This window comes from Ahaetulla prasina, chromosome 2, assembly GCF_028640845.1.
Source record: "Ahaetulla prasina isolate Xishuangbanna chromosome 2, ASM2864084v1, whole genome shotgun sequence".
Taxonomy (NCBI): domain Eukaryota; kingdom Metazoa; phylum Chordata; class Lepidosauria; order Squamata; family Colubridae; genus Ahaetulla; species Ahaetulla prasina.
The window spans coordinates 162208716-162234849 of NC_080540.1; the positions used below are offsets into that span (position 1 = coordinate 162208716).

Below are 26134 nucleotides of genomic sequence, written 5' to 3' on the forward strand. Positions count from 1 at the left end.
TAAAAATTCTGATTGGACCCGTCCCCATCTATTCTCTGCCTCCCAAGTCCCAGCTGATCGGGAGAAAATGGAGATTTTACAGTATCCTTCCCCTGCCACACCCACCAAGCCATGCCACGCCCACCAAGCTACACCCACAGAACCGGTAGTAAAATTTTTTGAAACCCACCACTGATTTAGAGACAGGGTTTCACCACTGTTTCTCAACTTTGGCCATTTTAAGATGTGTGGTCTTCAACTCCCAGAATTCATCAGCCAGCATGCTAATGGAGGGATTCTGGGAGTTGAAGTCCACACATTTTAAAGTGGGCCAAAGTTGAAAAACACTAGTTTGGACAATGGAGAAAGAGGGTGGGGGACCAACAAGTAGGATTAAGAAGCTGTGGATATCTTTCAATAATACAAAAAGAAGCAAAAGGGAGAAATGCAAATTTAAAAAAAAATAGTGGGAGATTTCTAATTGATGCCTCAAATCAGCCAGATGAGAAAGCCAGAGTATATACATGAAAAGTGTTTGAAATCTGAGAATTAGGTTAGTATCAGATATAAAGAGATAGACTTTTTCTCATCTGTATCATGCTTTGGTAAAAGCATATTATTATCAGCATAATAATTTTCATTTTGGGAAGTATAATTCAATAATTTTTGGCAGGCCTTGCTTGCAACACTCGATAACCAAGTGTTGAAATCCATATAGAGATGATACATTCGGGATTTGGGTTCCTGCACATGATTATTTTTTGCCTTCTCCCCTGATTGCAGCTGGCTGGAAAGGATTAACAGCGCAGACCCCGATTTATATATTTGTTCAGTGGACAACGGATAATACAATGTGAAGTATTGTAAAATGCACCATAAAATCAAAGAAACACAGGTGCAAACAGTCATAAAGCAGCATTAACATTTAAAATTGCATAGCAAAATAAAATATTGCACAGGGTTAAGAGCATGATGGAACAGTAAAAGTCTTTCTTGCCAGTCTGAATTGAAACCAAGACATGGCCCTTTCATTGCCCTCAGAAAGGAAATTCACAGCTGCGGCACTGCTACCAAAAAGGCCCTGTTTTAAGACCTCACCTAACTATAGCTGTGGGATATATAGCAGAACCCCAATTATGTCTGCAAATGTATGATTTAGTTATACATTTGCAGCAGTGGTGGGTTGCTACCGGTTCGCCCCGGTTTGGACGAACTAGTAGCGGCGGTGGCGGGAGGCTCTGCCCACCTGCCCGGATGCTTCTGCGCATACGTAGAAGTGTTGCATGCACACCCACGAGCGAACCGGTAGCAACGGGTTTTGAAGCCCGCCCCTGATTTGTAGACATAATTACTTTAGGAAGGAGGCAGCCTTTTAAAGACCAAAAGCCAACCTATATGGAAATTATGGTAAGTCCCTGTAGGTTGACCGTATATATGCATCCTCTATGGAACTGTCTTTCTTTGTAAGAAGTATATTGTAGGAATGCCTCTCTCCCCCCCCTTCTCTCTTCTCTCTCTCTCTCTCTCTCTCTTCCTCCCTCCCCCCCATCTCTCTATCTTTGAGTCAGTCTTGACATGACTCAAAGAAAGTACATGAAAAAGTCCATGCAATTTTTCCCCCACATCATTTTTCCAAAGTGGTTTCCTTCTTCCGAAGAAGTGTTTTGATTTTCTTCGAAAGGCTGAAAGAAAGTGAGTGGCCCAAGGTCACTCAGCTGGCTTTTAACCTAAGATGGGGCTAGAACTTACAAAGTCCTGGTTTCTAGCTTTAACCAAACTGACTTCTTAATCAAATCCCCTCAAAACAAGCCATCCTTCTTTCCTTAGATGCTGTCTCAACACAGACTGTGTTTTTCAAAAAAGGGTATCTATAACATGTCCTGTTTACAACAATTCCGATATAGTCCAGTTAGATGCAAGGTGTCACTGTTTGATACATTGGAGATCTGCAAGTTCTAAAATTCTGTGCTGGCATTATGGAAAAGCAGAAGACGAGGAAAATGGAATGAGTTCTGTGCTTTTTCTTGGAGAAAGAACAAAGGCATAGAAAAGGCTGAGATCTAAGGGCCCAGAATGATCTTGTTCCCCATAGACAATGAATTGAAATTATCTATCTAGTTAGGAGATAGTTAGGATGTCTAGAATGGTGGTATTGCAGTGGTTAGAATGCAGTATTGCAGGCTGACTCTGCCGACTGCCAGGAGTTCAATCCTGATGGGCTCAAGATGGATTCAGCCTTCCATCATTCTGAGGTCAGTAAAATGAGGACCCAGATTGTTGGTGGCAATATGCTGACTCTTTAAGATGCTTAGAGACGGTTGTAAAGCACTGTGAAGCGGTATGTAAGTCTAAGTGCTACTACTATTGCCATTGCTAGGATTGTAATTCCAGCAATTCCTAAACTGGTCCTCCCAATAACAGTGGCTGTTATTGAAGAGGATGATATTGTGTGGCGGGATGGGGGGAGAGACATTTTAGGCTGAATCTTTACTAAAAACATGAGTCAGATTGACCATCCTTCCCTTTTTCCTGAAAGATGAGGGACAGGGGGTGGTTGGTGGAAGAAAATTATCATCTTCTTCACAAATCACAATTCCCTAGGTGCACTGGGAGAAGACATGACAGTTAACCTTGTGTAAAACCCAATATAAGCTTATTGACAGAGTCGAATCTTTCTTCTGTTCCTGAGCTGTCTTTTTCTAGTTGTGAGATTTATTGTGTAAATTGGATAATTTAATGACTCTCGGTAGCTAGGCTTTGCTGTTTAATGATAGTAAATTAGATTATAAAAAACCCAAGAATCAATTTGAACTATATTTTAATGATCAGCTACATTATTCTTCTTGGTAATGGCAATGGTAATTTGTTTTTGCATATTATTCAAAGGCTGAGCCTTGACTATTTCTAATGTTGTAAAATGCAAAACTCTTTATGGATAAATAAAATGCAGAAGGCAAGGGAGGATGTGAAGGCTCAGTATCCCTGTTTATTTTCCAGCCTAGATCCTGCTGTGATCCTGAATTCAGCTCAAGCTGGTTCATATGGAGACTTTCCTGTCTTGTTCCTTATTCCAGAAGAGTGTTGTGGACTTATATCTCTGGAATCTTCACAACACTCTCTACTCCTGTGAAAAAGTAGCCCAAACAGTAATTGAATACCACAGGGAGAGTTGTGCCATGAAGCAACAGAGAGAGGTAGAACATGTAGCATTAAGAAGTCCCCATTGCCACCACAGCTAGTCAGCTGCCCAGCCAGGCTGATTCTAGGTTTGGAGGTTCTGACATACATATTGGAGAGCCCAGTTTGAAAAAAAATCAGACCGAATGAAACAGTGGTGGGTTTCAAATTTTTTTTCTACCGGTTCTGCGGGCGTGACTTAGTGGGCGTGGCAGGGGAAGGATATTGTAAAATCTCCATTCCCACTCCACTCCTGGGGGAAGGATACTGCAAAATCTCCATTCCCACCCCACTCCAGGGGAAGGTTACTGCAAAATCCCCATTTCCTCCCGATCAGCTGGGACTTGGGAGGCAGAGAATAGATGGGGGAAGGGCCAGTCAGAATTTTTACTACCGGTTCTCCAAACTACTCAAAATTTCCACTACCGGTTCTCCAGAACTGGTCAGAACCTGCTGAAACCCACCTCTGGAATGAAAGTCCCCAAAAGACTGAGGAAGTGCCTGTGCTGCTAGGTACAAGCCAAGGGGTGAGACTGAGGATTGGGGAAAACCCACACTAGATTCTAGATTCAAGCTGATAGGTGCTAGGCTGATTCTACTCGATAAGAGTCACAGGGCTGTGATACTGGCTGAAGTATTTTAGATGCACCCATAACACAACAGCCATGTAGTTTGCCTAAACACTACCTTTAACACTGGAAGAGCTAAGGATGACTCTTAGGCTACCCTGGTATCAGCTGGGAATGAGATGAAGGCGGTATATTGAGAACATGGTAGAAAAAAGAGGATTGTGGGACATGTTTAAGCTGTGGAAAGGTATAATGGGGAAAGGACTACAGTATTTCTACCATCTGCTGTGAGGAACTTATTTTAGCCTTGCAATTTGCACAAGGGTATGTCCAGACAAACAGAAGAGTTATTTGGCAATTGACCTTTTCTCTTCCCAATCCTCCCATCCTTCAGATTGTCTTGATTTTCCTTCTTCACTGATAAAGTTTTTGCACTTACTTCAGTGTGAAAAAATGCATACAGATTAGTTTAGATTTTAAATTATCCCGTACTGTAGCATTTCTGAGCAGCTTTAATAGTGTGAACCTTGGGAGACAGGGGAAAAAGCCAGAGCCAAGGAAGACAAGAGATAGCTTAGACTGCAGAAGGTAAGGTTGGCTGCTCTCCAGATATATCCAGAAAAAGACAGGAAGGAAGAAAGGCGCTTGTGTTGTACCATAACAGAGTCTTGGTTTGTTTAACTGGTAGCCATTCTCCAATAGACTGAAGACAGCAGTCATTTCCAATTAGGAAAAATTTCTATCAGTTTATTAAGGCAGGGATCCCTAACCTGCAGGCCGCAGCCCACTACTGGGGCACCGCCCGTTCAAAACCAGGCCATGGAAGAGATGGGCAAATATGTGCGCATGAAGCTCCACTCACATTAGTGGAAGGTAAAGTCCATTTACTCAAAGGGAGCTTTGTGCACGAGTGCAAGTGCCTGCTACTCACCCGAGTGAAGCTTCTTGTACAAGCGCAAACTCCCTCCACTCGTGCACGGAGCTCCATTCGTGTGAGTGGATGGCGCACATGCCCACCATTTGCACAAATGTGCACGTGTACATGCACATGGTCCTGCCACTCACACGCTCCCCCACCCCTGCACCTGGCCGGGCCGCCATACTGGAAAGGTTGGCAACCACTGCATTAAGCAACATCCATAGAATATTTTCATGGGCGGGATAGAAGGTTAATACAGCCCTTCCTTTCTGAAAAGGTAAATGAGCTGATGGCAGAATCCTACATTCAAACAACCGCTACAGCAACTTTGTCCTATTTGAGTGGATATCAGCCCCAGGTTCAAGGAAGGGTAGAAATTCTGGGACAGGAACTTAATCCAACCATCAGAAGCTGCCAATCAGTAAGCTTCCCATTATTTTCTGGACTCTGGCTGAATTCATCTGGATTGACATGTGAATTGATACGTTACGGATGTCCTGTGAGTTGACCGAGGAAATTCCTCAAAACAGATAGCTTCCCATGGATCTGAAGGTTTCCAATTCTATCTCCTTGACTATCCTTTATCATCCTGAAAATTCAGATATCTCTTTAATGTCCTTCTTTAAAAAAAAAGAGAAGACAAGAGTTTTAAAAATGTGAATAAATTGAATGCTGGGTTAAATCATCTCGTTTGACATGTCACATTACAACTTTGAATGGCAAAAATAAGGAATGTGGGAACGCCTTCTGATAACACTCAGCTTCAGATATGGTTATTTATTTCGTATGGTGTAGCAAAATGAAGCATAGTGCATAAAATTCACAGAAACAACACGGGAAATGTGTATCAAAATATAAAAGAGCAGAGCAGTGAATCATTTTAAAAACACACAGGGCAAGTGATGAATAAAATTATGAATAGAGTTAAATTATGTATGAGCAGTTGCTGGAGTGACTAAATCTATGGTTGGATATCTAGATTGTTTAGCCGTTGGACAGCAGTGCCTTCGAGATGATGTATTTCATGCTGGGATCCTGGGAACCTTCTGAGGGGGCATTCCATCGCAACATAATGTATAATCTGTGGTAAATTCCCATAGTCACAGTTAGGATTATCAACCAGCCCCCATTTATATTTCCAGTATTGGCACCTGCCATTATTAGTTCGGATCTGGTTGAGCACTGTCCAGATTTTCCTTAGGAGATAAAGCTGAAGGGACGTTAAACTAGAGCTGACACGAAATTAAACAAATCTGGGTTAGAAGTTGACCATTCCTGGTGCCAAGCTATCTCAAGGTAAATATGTGGGTGTTTGGATGAAATAAAGGTAAAGGTTCCCCTCGCGACTCTAGGGGGCAGTGCTCATCTCCGTTTCAAAGCCGAAGAGCCAGCGCTGTCCAAAGACGTCTCCGTGGTCATGTGGCTGGCATGACTTGATGCCGACAGCGCATGGAACGCTATTACCTTCCCACCAAAGGTGGTCCCTATTTTTTCTACTTGCATTTTTACGTGCTTTCAAACTGCTAGGTTGGCAGAAGCTGGGATAAGAAACGGGAGCTCATCCCATTATGTGGCACTAGGGATTCGAACCGCTGAACTGCCGACCTTTCGATCGACAAGCTCAGCATCTTAGCCAGTGAGCCACCACGTCCCTTACTTGGATAAAATAAAACTCCCTTTTTATGATCCTGTAATCCTTAATTTGGGGTAGATTTGGGGTGACCGAATGGAGCTGAGCGTTTACTGGCCAGATGCCCTTCCTGACGCCACACAGAGTTCATAGTAAGTATTTTTTTTCTTTGCACCTTAAGAGAGAAATATCTGCCATGCTCTAGAATTGAATTCTCAATCTTCTGAGTGGGAAACAAGCATCTTCACCACCACACAGCTCTGTTTGGATAAAGTAATGTAGATAGAATAAAAACCATATTCTTCATAAACCTTCCGGCACCAGTTAGGGAGCGAGTGCTACTGTTCTTAGGATATCAGGTCTTGCTTTGGTATATTTGGTGGCTGAGTATCGTGTGATTAAACAGTGCCCATACAAAAGCGCTGGATTCACAGCTTAATCACACTATGCGGCTAATATCAGGAACTATTAAATCAACACCTACTGGTATTATCTAGCATACTACCCCCACATCTAAGAAGACAATCAGCCTTAAGAGAGGAATGGCAAAAATGAATCATTACCTATACATGAGGACCGTCACAATCAAAAAATATTCAGACTCAGATCTCGGAATCCACTGTGGAAACTTCAAATATGGTAACAACAGATTTGATGGAACTCTTGATTCCTAACAGATTGCCAGATTTTTATTCAGTGTTTTTGGACTTTGCAAAACATATTTTGTCTATTTTGGAAGGGGTTCATCGTTTGGCATTACGTTTTGACCCGTAAGCAAAACTACTATAGTTCAAACTTGAAACAAGGTCTTCACATAATTACTGCAGCATGTAAAGTCAAGCAGTTTCCAAGCTTATTCAGGAGAAGGTCATGTTATCTTCTCTCGCCTCTCTTCATCATTTTTCTGTCATGTGCCAAACATACCAGCGGGGTCTGGAAAAGAGCCTCTCAAGCATCATAGCTCAGTCGTAAGGTTGGAATTTGGCCATTGCTCAAGCTGCTAAGAAACAAAATGTTTAGGTTTGGAGTTGATTTCTATGTTTTTACAGAACACAATTTGATCTGCCTATAATCACGAAGCTAAAGAGAGAGAGAGGGAGGGAGAGGGAGCAGAGTCAAAGAAACAAACAAACAAAAACCATTGGCCTGTGCATATAGACCGATTCATGGAGTTGGCCTGTCTCATGCCTGCTGAGATGAGTCAGCTGCTAAGCTTAGAAGTGGCTTTGCTTCTGCATCCTCAAAGCATCTGCAAGTAAAGGGAAAATCAGAGTTTTGCCAATAAATTGCTGACAAAGGACTATAGCCCAAAGAGCATGTTTTAATATCCTTGGATTGTTCCATGCAGAGCTTTGGTTTCCTTTTGTGTTTTTTTCCACCCTCACAACAGGAAGCAGTGCAGAAGTCTTATCTCTGGAAAAACCTTGGCAGCACATGATCTATCGGGTGCTTTGGGCAGGCATACACTTTGCTCTTTCAACTGCATTGTTTTCTTTCCAATCCAAAGAGTAGATGTCCTTGGGACATCCGATTGACGTCTCTGGGAATTAGATAGGCCTGCCTTGCTCACCCAGGTATCCTGCAGGTTTTATTACACTGGGATACTCATCTTCCCCAGTGAGCAAACCCAATGACAATGTTGGCAGAGGATTGTATCAGTTGTCATCTGACATACTTGAAGGAGACGAGATTGAAGAAAGGTGAGATCCAGCGCAGCGATTTTAGAAATGTTCTTCTCGTAGAGAAGCAGAAGTCTTCTCTTCTCCAAGCACGCAAATTTGGGCTACGCTCACAAGGTCATGCTGCCTGGGATTACAGACCTTGAAGTCTAACACATCTGGAGAACATCAGTTCACAGAAGGCTGCACAGATGGAAAGGATAATCTTTTCCTGTTGTTGTCATGATATTTGTGTTTCTCTTCCAGGAAAAGCTAACAAAAGAAGCCTTGGGAGGATTGTGTGATGGGACGCTTGTGTGATACTTTCTTTTCTTTCTCTCTCTCTTTCTCCTCAATTACATACATACCCAATTGAACTACTTTACATTACTCCGTGCTCGATTAGTATGGCAAGCATGGTTCAGACTCGACATCTTAAACCTCCTTCTGTGATGGGTTCCAGTTTGGGTGTAACGAAATTTGGAAACAAATTGCATCTGCCTTTCCCTCCACAATCCCCCAATTTCCCTGTTTTATTTCTCAGCAATGAGCTCAGCAACTCCCAAAGGTGTTTTCTTTCAAAAGGCAACTTCTCTTCTCATCCAAGAAGCTTCTCCAGTTCTGACTGAACGATGGAGAATGGGAGGATTTATACAGTATTCCTTGCAGTCATGTAGTCCTCTTTCTGAGAATCATGGAGCCCACTTGGAGGTTTATCTATGCCCTCAGGGTCACCTGAATCCTGTAGTCTGCATGGGTTTTTTTCTTCCTGGAAATCTTTTCATACTTCTGGACCATTTAAAGGATGTTCATCCCAAACTGCATAGCTAATGGTCTATGGAAATTCTCAGTTATCTGTGTCATGGTTGAGTTGAAGAAGCTTCTGGGAGGAGAAACAAAATGTCTTCTAGCAAAAAAAGAAAGATTTTTGAAAGAAAGCATAGCAAATGCGCACAAAGCAGGAGTGAAATGTAAAATTTGTTATGACCAGTTCTGTGAGCTTGGCTTGATGGTGGGTGGTGGTGGTAATGTGACTGGGTGGGCACGGCCAACTTTTTTTTTTTACTTTTAAAAGCATTTTTTCTACAACCTCTTCGGCCGATGATCGGTTGTCTGATGATCAGGCAACTCAGCTGAGATCGCCAGAGGAGCCTTTTAAAAGCATGTTTTCTACAACCTCTTCAGCCGAAGAGGTTCTAGAAAAAATGCTTTTAAAGGGTTCTGATGATCCCAGCTGAGCCATGCGATCAGAGGCTTTTTTTTTTACTTTTAAAAGCATTTTTTCGGCTGAAGAAAAAATGCTTTTAAAAGTTAAACAAAAAAAAACCTCTGATGATCGCGCGGCTCAGCTGGGCATGGAGGGGTGGGGCAAGGATTTTTGATACTGGTTCTCCGAACCATCCGCTGCCATCATTACTGGATCGGGCGATCTGGTCCGAACCGGGAGTATTTCACCCATGGTACAATGGAAGAGTGTATTAAAGGCAACTTGCCATTATCTTTTCCCTGCATGCAAATATCAAGGTTTCAATTACCTCCCCAAAGCTCTTCCAGTAAAGGGCTCTGATTCCCATTATGCTGCAGCCTCTTGTAATTATACAATTATATCAGTGGTGAAATCCAGTTTTTTTTACTACCGGTTGTGTGGGTGTGGCTTAGTGGGTGTGGTGTGACTTGGTGGGCGTGACTTGGTGGCTGTGGCTTGGTGGGCATGGCAGGGGAAGGATACTGCAAAATCTCCATTCCCACCCCCTCCAGGAAAAGGATATTGCAAAATATCCATTCCCACCCCACTCTGGGGCCAGCCAGAGGTGGTGTTTGCCGATTCTCTGAACTACTCAGAATGTCCACTGCCAGTTCTCGGAACTGCTCAAAATTTCCGCTACCGGTTCTCCAGAACCTGCTGGATTTCACCCCAGAATTATGTGGAACAGATTAAAGCTTTGTGGTCACTAGTGAAAATGGGGATGAGAAGTCCACACACCTTACAGCATATTGAATCCCAAAGCCTTTTTATAGTCCCTATTATCCTGGGAGATTATATTACCAAACTATCCAATCGGGGAGGCACAATAACATATTGATTTTCAGTTGGGAACAAAATTATAAAGTGATCTATATAAAGTGCAATATTCCTTCCCCCAAAACTCCCAACACACACACACACACACAAACACAAACACACACACACACACACACACATACACACACACTCTTACACGAAAGTCTGCCCAAAATCTCATAAATTGCTATCCACACAAGGCTCTCCTCACTGTGTCTTTTGGAATCTTTAAATACATGTGGGCTCTCCTGCTTTCTAATTACCCAAAGTTATTGACCCTGGAATAAAAGTGTTATCATAATGAGTTTTTTTTCCATTTTTGTTTCAGGCCTGTTAACTAAGACATGCCACAAGAGGCAAAACTCTACTGATAAAAAATGATGACATTGAAGATTTTTTTTTGTTTAATCTCCCAGGGTTCCTAAGAACATAATTGGAAAAAACCTGTATTAGAACATGGAATATAGGGCACTATTCAATCAGTCCCAATTACTTATGTGCAACATTTAGCAGCAAACCATTTCAACTAGATCAGAAGAACTCTGGCTAGTTTATTTATTTATTTGGTATAATTTATATCTCCACAGAGCACTCAGGGCAACATGCAAAATCCCAATAAAAATAGCAATGGAACTATCAAAGCAAAGTAATCATAGCTATAAGACTTTTTTAAAAAAGAAAAAAAAAACAGGAAGGATTTTTCACAGTAAAATCAAAACGGCATGAAAAACTTGATAAAAAGACATAATCTTCCCTGCTAATATAAAACATGATGGAGCCTAAGGGAGCTCTCTTCATGCAGGAACTCAATAATTGAGGACTAGCTTCAGAAAAGCCCTATTCTGCTTTCAACCCGCCTTCCTACTCTGGGAGAAGATGTGTGGACTTCAACTCCCAGAATTCCATTGCTGAGAATTCTGTGAGGTGAATTCTGCATATCTAGACTGTTCTGAACACTGCTGCAGATTTTAATTTAATAACCTTTTTTGTTGTTGCAATAAGTTAAGAATGCCAAGAGGAGAAGACTTCAAAAGAAATGCTTTTTCTGTAGCATGGTAATATGTTAGCATGGGAAAAATCCATGTTGATATATATATATTTCTGTTTCCTCCCCATTGGCCGAGTGTTATTAAATTTAAAGGCATGTGTTGTGGCTGATCAGTGGATCAAGAACAAGGATGCTGTGAAAATTGGTCATCTGAATTTTTAACATCTTATGAAGGCATATTAGGAAGCTCACAGATCAAGGATGAGCTTCAAAAATTTTAGCAAGGGGTTCTTTGCCTGGTTGCTGGGTGGGCATGGCCATGGTGGGCGTGACCTAGTCAACCTCCTGCACCACGGGGGGGGGGGCGTTTTTGCCTTCCCCGGGCTCTGGAGTCTTTCCTTGAGCCTCCAGGAGGGCGAAAATGGTCTCCCCAGGCTCTGGAGGCTGTCTTCCAGTAGGCCTTTTTTTCGCCCTCCCTGAGCCTCCGTGTGCACCCTGCACTTACTTACCTACATCCAAAATGGGCTGTGTGGGGACTCCTGGGAGGGGCAGGGTGGGGTGGGCCGGGCCAGCCAGGAGTAGGATTTGGGGGTTCTCCGAACTGCACAGAATCTCAGCTAGAGGTTCTCCTGAACCCCTGTGAACCCCCAGCAGCCCACCCCGACACAGATAGAAGCTATCGTTCAATGGTGAGACAGATGCTTGTGAGATAACGCTTATTTAAAAAAAATTCAAATTAGCTAAGACTCTAGAAATGCAAGAGAAATGCTCAGAGCAGACAACCTTGGCTGAAGCTGGAACAGTGGATCAATTGTGAAACTAATGGTCATACACCCATGTGGCAGTCATGAGCCCTGCCTCCATAGGAAAGAACCTTGTGTTGAAAGGAAACTATGCACCATTCTACTGATGCGGCGTTAGTAATAGAAATGAAGCAGTAAAGCAACAAAGGCAATCTGGTACCAAAAAAGTAGCAAAAGTTTATTAACGTATTTGCAAATACAGGTACACACCAGATCAAAGCATACAACAGGTTTTTATACCCTTTTGCCCAACACTCAACACCGTCCTGTTTCCCCATTGGCTGGGTACTACCAACCTCACAATCTATCCGGAGAGCCTATTAACAATATTCCCCCAAAATTCCCTACCAATGTGACATGGTGTGATTGTGCATCACTGCATAAACCCTAATTTTCCATTGCTCTTTTGCATAAATTGATTCTATTTTGAAATGTGTCAGTTAAGCTGCTGCTCAGAAAGCACTCTCGCCTTTTCTTTCTAGACTTTTCTGAACCACGTTGTTAACTGTAAGGACAACACTGTTTCAACGATTTTTGTTTCAAAAAGTCTGTTAACTTTCTAATTCCTTATTTAATGAAACATTATTTTAGAAGCAATACTTCATGTTTCACACACCCATATGGCAGTCCTGAGTGTTGCCTCCATAGGAAAGAACTGTGTGTTGAAAGAGAATTATGCGCGGTAGGAAGTTAGCACCCACCCCCCTCCTAGAAGAATGAAATATTCTAGGGAATATTAAAAAGGCAGAATATTATACCTCCCTGGATGAGAAAAGGAGAAACATGCTCTTGGAAAGCAGCCCCCACTTTTGTTAATAGCCCCAGAAAGACTGGGCCATCCTATCTACAGGACAAAAGGCTGGGCCAGCTTATCTACAACACAAAAGACCTACCCATCTCACCACATGGCACCTGGGAAGATTACATCACCCAGCAAGATTCAACCAAGCCTGGGACTCAAGGCAACCTACAAAGTTGCCCCTGCATGGCCCCATGGGAGCCTGACAACCGATCAGAATATATTTCTTTCACAGAAACAGGAAGCAAGTTCAAAGCCCAAGAGAGGGTATAAATATATCTCACGCTCCACTCCATGTAGTCAGCTATCCAGGACTTCAAACCATGTGGTCCCGTTCACCATTAAAACATCCTTCCATGCAGTCGCCATGTTTCCAGCGTCTTTCTCCCCACTTGGAATTGAACCCAGATGGGCATTTCTTCCAACAGCGCCATTGTACTGATGCAGAACAATATATGCAGCCGGTCGATGTGGTCTATCTAACAATCCTTCCATTTTGTTCCTTTTGCTTTTGCTTTTCCTAACCAAGAGAAACATTTGCAGCGGGTGTCTAGAATCCATAATTTCAGTCTCACTACCCTGTTTGGCCACAACGCTGTCCTGGAAGAAAAAACACGGGCCAAGAATATCTTTTGGGGGGAAAATATGGTTCCAGGGCCTACAGAAATTCTCCCTTCCTTCCGTGGGATTGTAAGCACATGCTATTATCAGCAGCCAAGACAGCTCTATTACAAAACATGGAAAAGGTCATCATAATTAAGACTGATTTTTATTTATAAAGCACCAGTCAACTCCCATCTCTCATGGCCTAGTCACTGGAGGCTCAGTAGAGACAGTTTAAAGGGACCATTAACAGAAAGTCATAGTAGCATAGTTCATGCAGTCCCCTTTCCAGGCATATATTCTGGGTTATTAATTAATGAGGACCGTCAAGGGGGCTATTATCAAACCAATGACAGCTCCTGATTGATGTGACAAGGGCAGCATAAATGCAGGAAAGAAAGAGAAGAGCTCTATCAAAGGGAGGCATCTCCACAGGCAGCAGCCGTCGATCATCACGGATGACATTTTTGGGGTGTTGTTTATCAAGATGCATTTGTCAGTCAGTGCACTGTTTGGTCTCGGGAGCTGTAATTTCCATTGGTTCCCCTGATATTGGCAGCCAGAAAACAGTTGCCTTGTGAGGAAGCAGCAAAATTCATGGGATTTCCTCTGAGGTAGGTATAGTTGAAGCGACCCATTTGGGTATCTCCTGGGTTCTTCTCCTTTGTGAGGTATGTTCAGTTTGGATTTTCTTTGGGTGTCTCGATTTTGGAACCAGGCCTGTGCTTCTCATTGGCCTCTGAGGGCCCCTAGAAAGATTGACCCCGCCCAGAATGGCAAGGTCATGGATGTTAGCCTTTTAGGGGGAGGTAGAGAGATTAACTAGGGAGCTAGAGGGGATGTGGTGGCTCAGTGGCTAAGATGCTGAGCTTGTCGATCAAAAGGTCAGCAGTTCGGCCGTTCAAATCCCCAATGCCACCTAATGGGGTGAGCTCCCATTACTTGTCCCAGCTTCTGCCAACCTAGCAGTTCGAAAGCACGTAAAAAATGCAAGTAGAAAAATAGGGACTTCCTTTGGTGGGAAGGTAACAGCGTTCCGTGCGCCTTTGGCGTTTAGTTATGCCAGCCACATAACCATGGAGATGTCTTCGGACAGCGCTAGCTCTTCGGCTTTGAAACGGAGATGAGCACCGCCCCCTAGAGTCGGGAACGACTAGCACATATATGTGAGGGGAACCTTTACCTTTAGAGAGATTAAAGGAGTGAGAAAAGTTCTGCTTTTGCTTCTTAAACAGCCCCGCTCCCAAAGGCTCACTATTTTGTGGTGGGGATTAGGGTTTTGAGGTGGTTCCAAGAAGCATGCCCCTTAAACTCCCATTCCATTCCTTGAGGAAATTTAAATCTTTGGTGTTTCCTTGGGGTATTCTGGGGTTGCATCCCACATATTGCAGGTGGCCCCTCTCTGCTGTATAAAATTAGCCTCCTTAGGAATGCATTTCATTTACAGCTTCTGATCCCCTTTGCTGGTTTCTCAAGTACTCTGTCTACCTGACTTCTTTTCTACCATCCCTTCCTTTCTTAAATCTTGCCAAAGTTTTGGCTTCAGGTTGGACCAATCTTTGGGTTGTCTGTGGTTATATTTGCACAACATGCATTTCTTGCTTTACTGAATTAGGGTAACCCGTTTCCCTGATTTGTGCAGCCATAGCAAAACCAAACCCAGTCTGAATGTAGCTGCAAACTTTTTCACCTGCATGGTTAAACATCCTGCGTGAACCAAGCCCAACTGTCACTCTACTGATCTGAATATGTTTCCTATCTCTAGTTAAATTTCAGTCAAAAATGTTTGTACATGTTCTATGACCTCACAATAATTCATATTTGGATAAAGTCAGAGGAAATTGAAGAAAAGTGTCTAGGAACACTGAGTTTAGATGTCATCCATAGATAAATAACACATTTGCTCCAGAATTTGTAGAATTCAGGAGCTCTCTTTCAGTATTCCTACACAAATATTTTTTACATCACAGTAATACAGCACCATGAGAAACGCAACAGAAGCCTCTGGGAGCAAGAACTGTTATTTTCAGAGATACATCTGATCAACTTTGACTAAATCGTGCATTTTGAGAGCCAATGAGAAGTCATACGTAGATAGCTTGATGAGGTTATATGGAGCTAGGTAAGCTTTGTCTATCTTGCAGAATTATTATGAAAGTAAAATGGAGGGAACTTCCTTCCCCTGTTAAATGAAGATAAACTTATTTAGTAAAACTAAATCATTGGGGTGGTTGATTCAAAACCAGTTATGTTCGAGCATCAATAATATTCCTCAACTGATTTTTGTTTCTACTTCTAAGCAAGTGCTAGAAGTAGATGCATTCTGGGCAGAAAGTAAGAGAGAAAGTAGAAAAGGAAATGACTTTGTAAATGGGCCTAGAGAATATAGGCAATCCTCGACTTACAACCACAACAGTGGTGGGTTTCAAAATTTTTTACTACCGGTTCTGTGGGTGTGGCATGGCTTGATGGGCGTGGCTTGGGCATGGCAGGAGAAGGATATTACAAAATCCCCATTTCCTCCCGATCAGCTGGGACTTGGGAGGCAGAGAATAGATGGGGGCGGGGCCAGTCAGAATTTTTACTACCGGTTCTCCGAACTACTCAAAATTTCTGCTACCGGTTCTTCCAGAACTGGACAGAACCTGCTGAAACCCACCTCTGGTGGGCATGGTGTGGCTTGGTGGGTGTGGCAGGGGAAGGATACTGCAAAATCTCCATTCCCACCCCACTCCAGGGGAAAGGTACTGCAAAATCTCCATTCCCACCCCACTCTGGGGCCAGCCAGAGGTGATATTTGCCGGTTCTCCGAACTACTCAAAATTTCCACTACCGGTTCTCCAGAACCTTCCAGAACCTGCTGGATTTCACCCCTGCTGTAGAATACATGTGCTTCTGATAGCCATACCAGAGTCAAGTTGGCCTCACGAGCAATGTCTGATGAGGCATTGTGAGCAGGGGAACAAGATAGGACATCAGTCAAGTTTACGCATCCATGAAAGAGTTAAAGCGTGAATGTTAATATTGGCGGTATCGAATCCCTTCCCAGAGCGGGTGGGACTCAGACAAATGGGGCACGAGTAGGAGGGCAGATGGGGAGAAAGGCTGGAGCTGAACGCAAGGGGAAAAGACGTGACTCTGAAGCTCCTGGTAATGGGTTCCATGGTTACGGTTGTCTAGGCAACCGCGACACATATCCATTCCTCTGCGCAGGGGTTGAAAGTGAATGACAATTTGGAGAGCTGCGAGCCCCGGGAATGTAGGGGGCCTTAAAGAAGATTGATAGGAAAATCAATGCCTTATAAAAAGAGAGAGAGGTGACTGCTCCACTTTGAAGGCAGGTGCTGATTCGTCCAGCAGAGCCAGGAAGTGCAGAAAACAGACAATGAAAGCAGCTGGGGAATAGTTTCTCCCCGATCCCCCTTTTGCACCTTTCTCCAAAGCCCAGTTGAAAAATTGCCACCTGCTTGCTTCCCTCCCTCCCATCCCGGCACCTCGGTCGTGTGCACGGGATGGCAAACTGGCCATAAAATTTTTTACTACCCTAGTTCTTCATTCAGGAAATAACAGGTTCATAAACAGTCCAGACAGTACGGAGCTCCAATTCCAAGCAAGCCGTCTCTCTCTCTTTCTGTTTCTCTCTCCCTCCATCTCCTGTCCCTCTTGCAACAACTTTACTGGCTGTTTCTGAGGAGCCAGCAGGCCCACGATTCACCCACTCTCATTCTCCCCCGCCCCATCTGCAATTTCTGAGGGGAGCTACTGTTTGCGAGGGGTGGGTTGAAAAGACCTCCAGTTTAAAGATAGGCACATAGGCCGGGTGCTCCTGGCAGGAGGGAAGCAATTCCTGCTAGGTTTTCCTTTCTTTTTTGCTGGAATCTTTGCTATTAAGTGACCATTGGGAAACATAGAGTTCATTCTAGGCTACAGTGTTATTAGGAATCCATACAACGTGTGGATGTAAAATCTCAGATCTGGGGAAAGCTTAGAAATGCTGTGGTTAAGTGTTTGATTTCAATGTCTTTTTCTTTCTTTCTTTCTTTCTTTCTTTCTTTTTCTTTCCTTCTTCCTTCCTTCCTTCCTTCCTTCCTTCCTTCCTTCCTTCCTTCCTTCCTATCTTTCTTATTTCTTAATTTCTTTCTCTCTCTCTCTCTCCCCTGCTCCCTCCCTCCTTCCTTCCTTCCTTTCTCTTTCTTTCTTAATTTCTTTCTCTCTCTCTCCCTCCTACTCCCCCCTCTTTCCTTCCTTCCTTCCTTCCTTCCTTCCTTCCTTCCTTCCTTTTCTTTCTTTCTTTCTTTCCTTCCTTCCTTCCTTTCTATCTTTTTCTTTCTTAATTTCTTTCTCTCTCTCCCCTCCCTCCTTCTTTCTTTCCTTCCTTCCTTTCTTCCTTCCTTTCTCTTTCTTTCTTAATTTCTTTCTCTCTCTTTCCTTCCTTCCTTTCTTTCTTTCTTTCTTTCTTTCTTCCTTTCTTTCTTTCTTTCCTTTTTTCTCTTTCTTTCTTTCCCTCCCTCCTTCCTCTCTTTCTTTCTTTCCCTCCCTCCCTCCTTCCTTCCTATCTTTCTTTCTTTCTTAATTTCTTTCTCTCTCCCTCCCTCCCCTCCCTCTCTTTCTCTTTCCTTCCTTCCTTCCTTCCTATCTATCTTTCTTTCTTAATTTATTTCTTTCTCTCTCTCCCTCCCTCCCTCCCCCTCCCTTTCTTTCTTTCCTTCCTTCCTTCCTTTCTATCTTTCTTTCTTTCTCTTTCTTAATTTCTTTTTCCCGCTCTCCCCTTTCTTTCTTTCTTTCTTTCTTTCTTTCTTTTTTCCTTCCTTCCTTTCTATCTTTCTTTCTTTCTTTCTTTCTTTCTTTCTTTCTTTCTTTCTTTCTTTCTTTCTTTCTTTCTTTCTTTCTTTCTTTCCCTCCCTCCTCCCTCCCTCTCTCTCCCTTTTATTAGATTTTTATCCCAGCTTTATAACACAAGGCAGTGAACATACCTAATACTTCCTCCTCCTATATTTCCCACAACAACCCTGTGAGGTAAATAGGGCTGAGAGTGACTGGCCCAAAGTCACCCAATTGACTTTCATGTTAAAGTGGGGCTAGAACTCACATCTCCTGGTTTTGTTTTGTTTTTTAGCTTGGCGCCTTAAGTACTAGGCTACACTGGCTCTCCAAATATATATCCTAGCATTTGAGTCAGCCCACTTAGCTTTCTTTTCCCAATATCCCAGCTTGAGTGAAATAAATGCAGTTTGCGGCATTCTAGAAATTAATTGGCAGCCAAGATCTATTTCTTCTTTCCAGGAGGCTTGAAAAGCTGGGTGCATGTTGTCTTGATTATTTGTATCTGAGGTTGCCAAGTTTGGATTTTCCAGTAAATTTACATGGCTGGCACCCAGGCACATACACACGGAGCCAGGAGAGAACCCAAATGTCCTCCTTGTCTTACAGCTTTGGTTTTAGGAGAAGCTCTTAGAGGAAGGATTGGGTTCAGACATGAGAAAATTAACTACAAAAAATCCAGTTTCTAGAGGGCGGTGGATTACGATTCCCATCATCCCCAGCCTGCATGGTTAGAGGTCTGGAGATTGTTAAACAGCAGCCTCAGGAGCTCTGGAGGCACCAGGTTGGGGAAGACGAGGCTAAACACCTAATGCTGCTCTCACACCATTAAACCAGCAGCTTCTTGGAGCCAGCTTAGAGCTTCACGAAATTGGGATATAAATGGAATAAGTAGCCAATTTATTGTTAGGTTCTTACTCTCTTCCATTGTCCCATCTCTTTAGTTATTCCATCCCATCCATCATTTTATCTGACTCGTTTTCCTATTTATTCCTTCTCCACGCATTCGGTTACTATGTTCCTGAAGCCCAACAACCTTTTTTTGAAAGGAGGCACCCACTTTTATCATTCCTTTCTTCCCAAGTGGGATCTGATATATGGGAGGGGGGATTTAAAAGCCATTTGGCAGAACGTTCTTCTAGCTTGTTATTTTATTTCCCTCCCCCTTTTCTTTTTTTCTTCACTGGCAGGAGTGGCCACTTCGAGGCCTCTGGATGAAACGGATCCCCTGCCTCTTTTCTGGAACCACAAAACATCTGGCACCGCAGCTGCTGAAATTTCACCATGTTTCCATTTGAGTTGAGCATGCCATTTCCCACATTGGTTCTGCATCCCTGGGATACCAGCCTTTTCTTGTACTTGGAAGTTCACCATCCACGTATAATAAAACATGGAGGATTGAGTAAGAGAGAAATAATGCCAAATGGTAAGCATTAGTCGACTCTGCAGTTGAATAACCCTGTAAATTAACTTTTTGCCCGCTCTAAATAATGTCACTGCATTCCTAAATTCTATTTTTTTTCTCTCTAAATTCTCTTCTTTGCTCTCCCTCCAGCAATCAACTTGTAGAAAGTTAGGGATTTTATTTTTCAGGTTGAGCTATTAAGGCAACATTTACTCAACCAACTAAATGCTCTTTGGGATGGGTGGATGGATGAATGGATGGATGGAGGAAATAAGGAAAGGAAAAAAAGGGAAGGAAAAGGAAGGGAAGGGAAGGGAAGGGAAGGGAAGGGAAGGGAAGGGAAGGGAAGGAAGGAAGGAAGGAAGGAAGGAAGGAAGGAAGGAAGGAAGGAAGGAAGGAAGGAAGGAAGGAAGGAAGGAAAGGTGAAATCCAGCCAGTTCTGACAGATTCTGGAGAACCAGTAGCGGAAATTTTGAGTAGTTCAGAGAACTGGTAGCAGAAATTTTGAGTAGTTTGGAGAACTGGCAAATACCACCTCTGGTTGGTCCTGGAGTGGGGTGGGAATGGGAATTTTGAAGTATTCTTCCCCTGGAGTGGGGTGGGAATGGGGATTTTGCAGTATCCTTCCCCTGCCACGCCCACCAAGCCAAGCCACGCCCACAGAACCGATAGTAAAAAAATCTAAATTTCACCACTGAAAGGAAGGAAGTCTTTTTCTCCACGTAAAGTGTTCTTATCAGCAAAAACATTAAACGTGCCCTGGTCCCTGTTCACTTGACAGGAAGTCACAATCAAACTCTGAGCCCCTGCTGAAGCCCCAGGGCACGTGCCTGTGATCCTAATGTCCCCTTGTTGCCATGAAATGTCCTTTTTTTAATGGGACAGAAGTGGGAAATTATTGAATCTCCCTGGAATAATCATGTTAATTTACAGGGTTATTAAACTGCTAATGCTGAATTGATACTTCTAATTCCCACTCTTAGAGCCATCTTGAAGAGACCTGAGGGAGCTTTGGTGCTCCTTGTGGAAAACCTTCTGTGATTTAAGCTCCCATGGGAATTAGAAATCATTTTCCTTCAGCACTTGGGAGTGCGCAATACACAATTGGTACTTTTATGTCTTCCTACTAGCAATGAGACACATCCGGGGAAGTATCACCAACAGAAGACTTTTGTCTTCCTCTGAAGGACATTGGAAGCTTTTTGCAGCTGAATCCAAAGAATCTCCCAGAACGTCAGTTTAAAACCAGAGTTTCTGATGCTTTTTCAAGTGCCACCAAGCCAAGCAATTAGAATTTGTGCTGATGACAGGGTAGACGGGTCTCATGATTAACGTTGGGCAATGTCACACGCTCCATTTGCTTATGAGTTTGCCTCGAGATGCTTTTCCTTAGTTTTTGAGTCAAAGGGAAAAGGTAGAATGTTGGCACCCAGCAAGGATGCCTCTTACTGACCTGATCCTCAGGGCCTCAGGATGCAACCAAGTCCCTGCCTCAGGATGCAACCAAGTCCCTGACTGGCCGTTCAATTAACCATCGGAGGAGGGGGGGGACTCTGAGATATCTGCATCTGTTTGAATCGATGCTAAATGAGTTTAAACGTAGCTTAATAGTGAGGAATGTGTGAATCGATACAATTCTTGTTGGTGAAATTATTAGTATTGGAGAAGAAAGCATGGAGAAACCGATTCTGTCAGGAAGTGATTGAAAACAGAGATCAGATTGAATAAGGAGAATGTTACTTCTTCCAGCATCTTATCCAAGACAGAATTATTTCTACAAAGAAATATAGATTTTTTTACATATGTATCTATCTGAATTTGACGGATTGTTTCAAATTACTTATTTCAATAGAGATTCTATGGTTTATTATAAAGGTGATTTTCCTACTTTCCATCTTAAAGTTGGAGAAAAAAAAATCCAACTTCAGGAATCATTTGAAACACCCCCCCCAGTATCAGAATTCTGGTGTGAGATTAAAAAAAGGGGGGGGGAGAAGTGAAAATAAAACACTTTCCAGTAAGCGGATTTTTGGGAGCCACTGGACATCGGAGACATCCAGGCTTCCTCTGCAAAGCATTGAACATACCTGTCGTGTCCCACTCCTCCGCTGACGACCGGGTCAGGGAGATCCGAATCAGGCATGCCTCTGCAGCTCTGCCAAAGTCCTAGCAAAGTTCTCAAGGCAGGCAGGAGACCAGAAAGTGACTTCAGCAAGATAAGGTAGACTTTGCCTGACTCAGAGAATGCCAGAAAGCAGATCCTTTATATAGGCCATGGGGTGTGGCTCCATGACTCAGCACTTATCCAGGCCTGCCCCTCCCTTCCTTCTGTCGCTGTTGCCTATCAATTCTCCTGAAGGAGGGTCACTCCAGTCTGCAGCTGTTGGTAATTGACCTTCCTCAGGCTCACATGCTGTGGGGGAGGGGGAGGGGTCTAGTTGCTCCATTTGCCTGGGCATGGAGCCAGGGCTGGGGCCAGAAGGCACTTCTTCTTCTTTGGCCTGTCTGGGCATGGAGCCAGGGCTGGGGCCGGGAGGCATGCTAGGACATTCCTCAGCATTTGGAAGCAGGTAAGACAGGCCCGGCTGCGGGGAAAGCGGACGAGGCACAACAATACCCAAACTCAGAAGGAGTGAATCCTCAAGCATCCAGTTATTAAGGATGCTTCTTAAATCCGACATTTTTCTGTAAATCCAATGTGGATGTAGGTGAGAATGTCAGAAACACTAATGGAGAAACAAGCAGGGGACACTTGTGAGACAAGCCCTGAGTTCTACAGAACTATCCTACCATCTTTAGTCAACAACTTAGTTTACTGTCTCCTCTATTTTACCAACATCAGTCAACTGAAACATTAATGGGTTTGTCCTGAAATTTTTTTGCTTATGTATAGCAGAACACACAACACAAACCAAATTTGGAACATTCCCAAAGTCTTAACAGAATAACAGAGATGGAAGGGACCTTGGAGATCTTCTAGTCCAACTCCCTGCACAAGCAGGAAACCCTATACCAGGGGTCTGCAACCTTAAATACTCAAAGAGCCATTTGGACCTGTTTACCACAGGAAAAAAAACAAAAAAACACCGGGAGCCACAAAACCTGGGTGGGCGTGGCCAACTCAATGTCACTCACTTTCATAAGTCACATGATCCCCTAGCCACGCCTACCCAGTCGGTCATTAGGGCAGAGAACCAGTTGTTAAAAAACACCGGGAACCACAGAATCCTTTTGACATATCTCTCTCTCTCCTCCCTCCCTCCCTCCCACCCACTTCCTCTCTCTCTCTGTATTTCTTTATGTCTCTCTATCTCCCCCCCCCCCCCGTATCTCTCTGTCTCTGCTCTAGCCTCTTCTCCATCCCCTGCTGTCTCCCTTACCTTCTCAGGCCAGGCGAGGAGTGACTGGGAGGGGAGGGCGAGGGGCAGGGCCAGCCAGTGGTGGGATCACCTGACAGGGAGCCACAACAGAGAGCCCCAAGAGCTGCATGCGGCTCCAGAGCCACAGGTTGTTGACCCCTGCCCTATACTGTTTCAGACAAATGATTGCCCAATCTCTTCTTTAAAAACCTCCAGAGTTTAGCACCTACAACCTCCGGAGGCAAGTCGTTCCTCCAGAAGTTTTGGGTGCTCCAACACTGGAAGTGATGGAAAGGTAATAGCAATAAGAATTCTTACTGTCACCTTTCCCTTCTTACTACTAGAAGTGCCCATTAGGAAGCTCTCAGGAAACCACTTCTAGTCTACTTTGGGAAATCACATGGAAGCAGTCCTCACTGCGACTCTTTTCTCACCCTTTACTTCTGGGGATCAGATTGGCAGCAGGGTAAAGGAAGAGCCACGGGCACTGTGTCCCGTCCCTAATTTAGGTTTAGGCATAGAAACCTGAGGCAGAAGAACAGCTACATTTCCACTGCAGTCCTCTGATCCAAGGATACCTGAAGACCAGACGGAGAGGCTGACTTCAATACTTTTTTGTTTGAATCACCCATTATCATTACTAGCCCTATTAGTTTAATAAATGGAAAACAAGAATCCACAAAACATCAACAAATCCCTTTTTAACAATTAGGAAAGCCACTTTCCCTGCCCCGTGACAGATATCATGTCTGCTCCCAAAATCCCAAATGCATTCATTGTCCTAGAAAAGGAAAGGAGCTTTGACACAGACTGCAGACATGCAGCAGCTAGTACATGCTTTATCTTCTGCTAGCAATCTATTTCAAAAGCTGTTGATCACGATTTCCCTTTCAGAAATGCTGCTTTGGGCTCTGAAAGGGTGACATCACAACCTGTTGTGACCTAGGCCCAAGTAGTCATTACCAGACACAATCAGTCTCTAAACAAACGTATTTTATTAGAACAGCTGAGAATGAAGTAGGACTTTGTTTTGGACTTAATTTGGACGAAGCTGAGAATGAAGTAATTCTCAGCTTCGTCCAAATTAAGTCCAAAACAAAGTCCTTCAGAAAAAATCCTTCGGCCTTATCACAAACCTTTGTCTTCTTTGGTACTCTGCCAAAGGCTTTTCTTGGCAAGAACCCCACGAAGTTCAGAAACAGGTGATAAGAAACAATTGCAGCAACGTTGCTTTCCTACAAAGAACCCAAAAGCCACTGCTACTCTTCTGGCCTTACTCCCGAGTCGTCTTTTTTGCTTTAGCTGCTCTTGCCTTCTGGCAGCTCTTCGCATGCGTGCACTAGGAACAGGCTCCTCCTGTTCCTCTGCCTTTCTGCTGTCTGCCTCTGGAGGCTCTGGAGTCCGTGCATCGCTCCCAGATGGCCCTGGCCCCATCTCTGCCTCCAACGCAGAGCCCTCGTTTGGGCCTTCCCCTGACTCCAGGACTGGCTCATTGTCCTCCCCTGCCTCCTCACTGTCTGACTCCGCTGCCATCTCCACAGGCTGCTGCCGGACCGTAACACAACCGAGTGGACAGAATACAAGCTTGCATGCAGAAGATCCCAAGTTCAAGGACTGGGTCTTCAATTTAAAGTTGTCTGAGATGCTGGAGTGTTTTTGAGAAAGCAGAAACGCCTGGATTAGATACATACAGTAAGTAGTCCAAAGCAAACTGTGTGGCTGTGTTTTTCTACGTCCCATTTGCTAGTAGATAAGGATTCTTTTTCCCCCCTTTTCCTCTCCAACTCCAGATCTGCTGTTCCCAGAAGACAAACCTACGGAGTGATCTGAAAGCCTTATGCAAAATGTGGAAAGTTGAGAGCGATGTGTATTTCTTTATATTCCTTCCCTCTTCCCTCGTGCACTATTGATGAATTAAGCTTTCAAAAGCGTGGAAAGTCAAAATGAATTGACTTCGGCAATTGTAGCTCAATCCTAAGGAGCCCCTTTCTGAAGACAACCAAGAGAGTGCTTTGCAGATCAATAATTGATCTTCTTGTCCTATCTCTTTTTCCCTTGGATGGGTCATTAGGCAGGAAAGTTAGAAAGCAGGCAAATGCCGGTTTCTATGGAAACAACAGAAATCTGCATTTCTTCCAATTCAGTGGGGAAGCTGCAATTTGTATGCAAAAGACACACACCTTTGTAACCAAGACAGGAAGGTGAGAGAACAGCAAGGCTTACCCCCAGCTGGACCTGCAAAGAAGAAGGAAAAAAGACAGAAAGAAGCGAGGGTTTAATCTACAGGTAGGATGTTTCATAGTGGAGAATATTATTTTCTTTTATTTAGTGCTCTCTTATAAGTGCCACGGGAAAGATTTCAATCGCAAAGAAGATTGCCGAACACAAAATGTATAAAACTAGAGTGTAAAGTTACTTTCTCCAGCTGGGTGCCTTCCATATATCTTAGGGCAGAATTCCCAGTGACCAAAGTCTGTAGCCAGTTTGAGCCCTAATCTCCAAACATTTCTTTTTAAAAAAGCACCAGATTGGTATATACTGGTATAAACCAATGCAAGAGCTGATTCAGTGTAGTGGTTAAGGCACCAGGCTAGAAACTGGGAGACTGTGAGTTCTAGTTCTGCTTATGTATGCCTAGTTCAATGAAAAGAAGGACTAGGGGAGACATGATAGCAGTGTTCCAATATCTCAGGGGTTGCCACAAAGAATTTATTTATTTATTTATTTATTTTATTTATTATTTAAATAATAAAGAGGGAGTCAAGCTATTCTCCAAAGCACCTGAGGGCAGGACAAGAAGCAATGGGTAGAAACTAATCAAGGAGAGAAGCAACCTAGAACTAAGGAGAAATTTCCTGACAGTTAGAACAATTAATCGGTGGAACAACTTGCCTGCAGAAGTTGTAAATGCTCCAACACTGGAAATTTTTAAGAAAATGTTGGATAGCCATTTGTCTGAAATGGTGTAGGGTTTCCTGCCTGGGCAGGGGGTTGGACTAGAAGACCTCCAAGGTCCCTTTCAACTCTGTTATTATTATTATTATTATGTGCTGTAGGAATTTAGCACCTACCCCCCTCCTAGAAGAATGAAATATTTTAGAAAATATTTAAAAAGGCAGAATATATTTCCCTGGATGAGAAATGGAGAAACATGTTTTAAAGACAAAGCAGCTTCCTGACTCCCCCCCACCTTTGTCAATGGGCCATTAAAAGCCTCAGCTAAACTCACTCATTCTCCCCACCTTTCTCAATGGGCCATCATCATCTGCAACATAATAGAACCCATCTAGAACTGAAACTCACCACATGGCACCTGGGAAGATTACATTTTACAGGGGCCGGTTTAGCTCACGCTGGTAAAA

At 43.5% G+C, this 26134-nt stretch overlaps 1 long non-coding RNA gene across 1 annotated transcript; it reads left to right on the plus strand.

The window, feature by feature from the left end:
- The first annotated feature begins 13443 nt into the window (after positions 1–13443).
- On the plus strand, positions 13444–25034 carry LOC131193301 (uncharacterized). Its single transcript, XR_009153878.1, has 4 exons — positions 13444–13801; positions 19199–19434; positions 24314–24464; positions 24563–25034. It is a non-coding gene; the product is annotated as an uncharacterized LOC131193301 (long non-coding RNA).
- The last annotated feature ends 1100 nt before the right edge of the window (positions 25035–26134 follow it).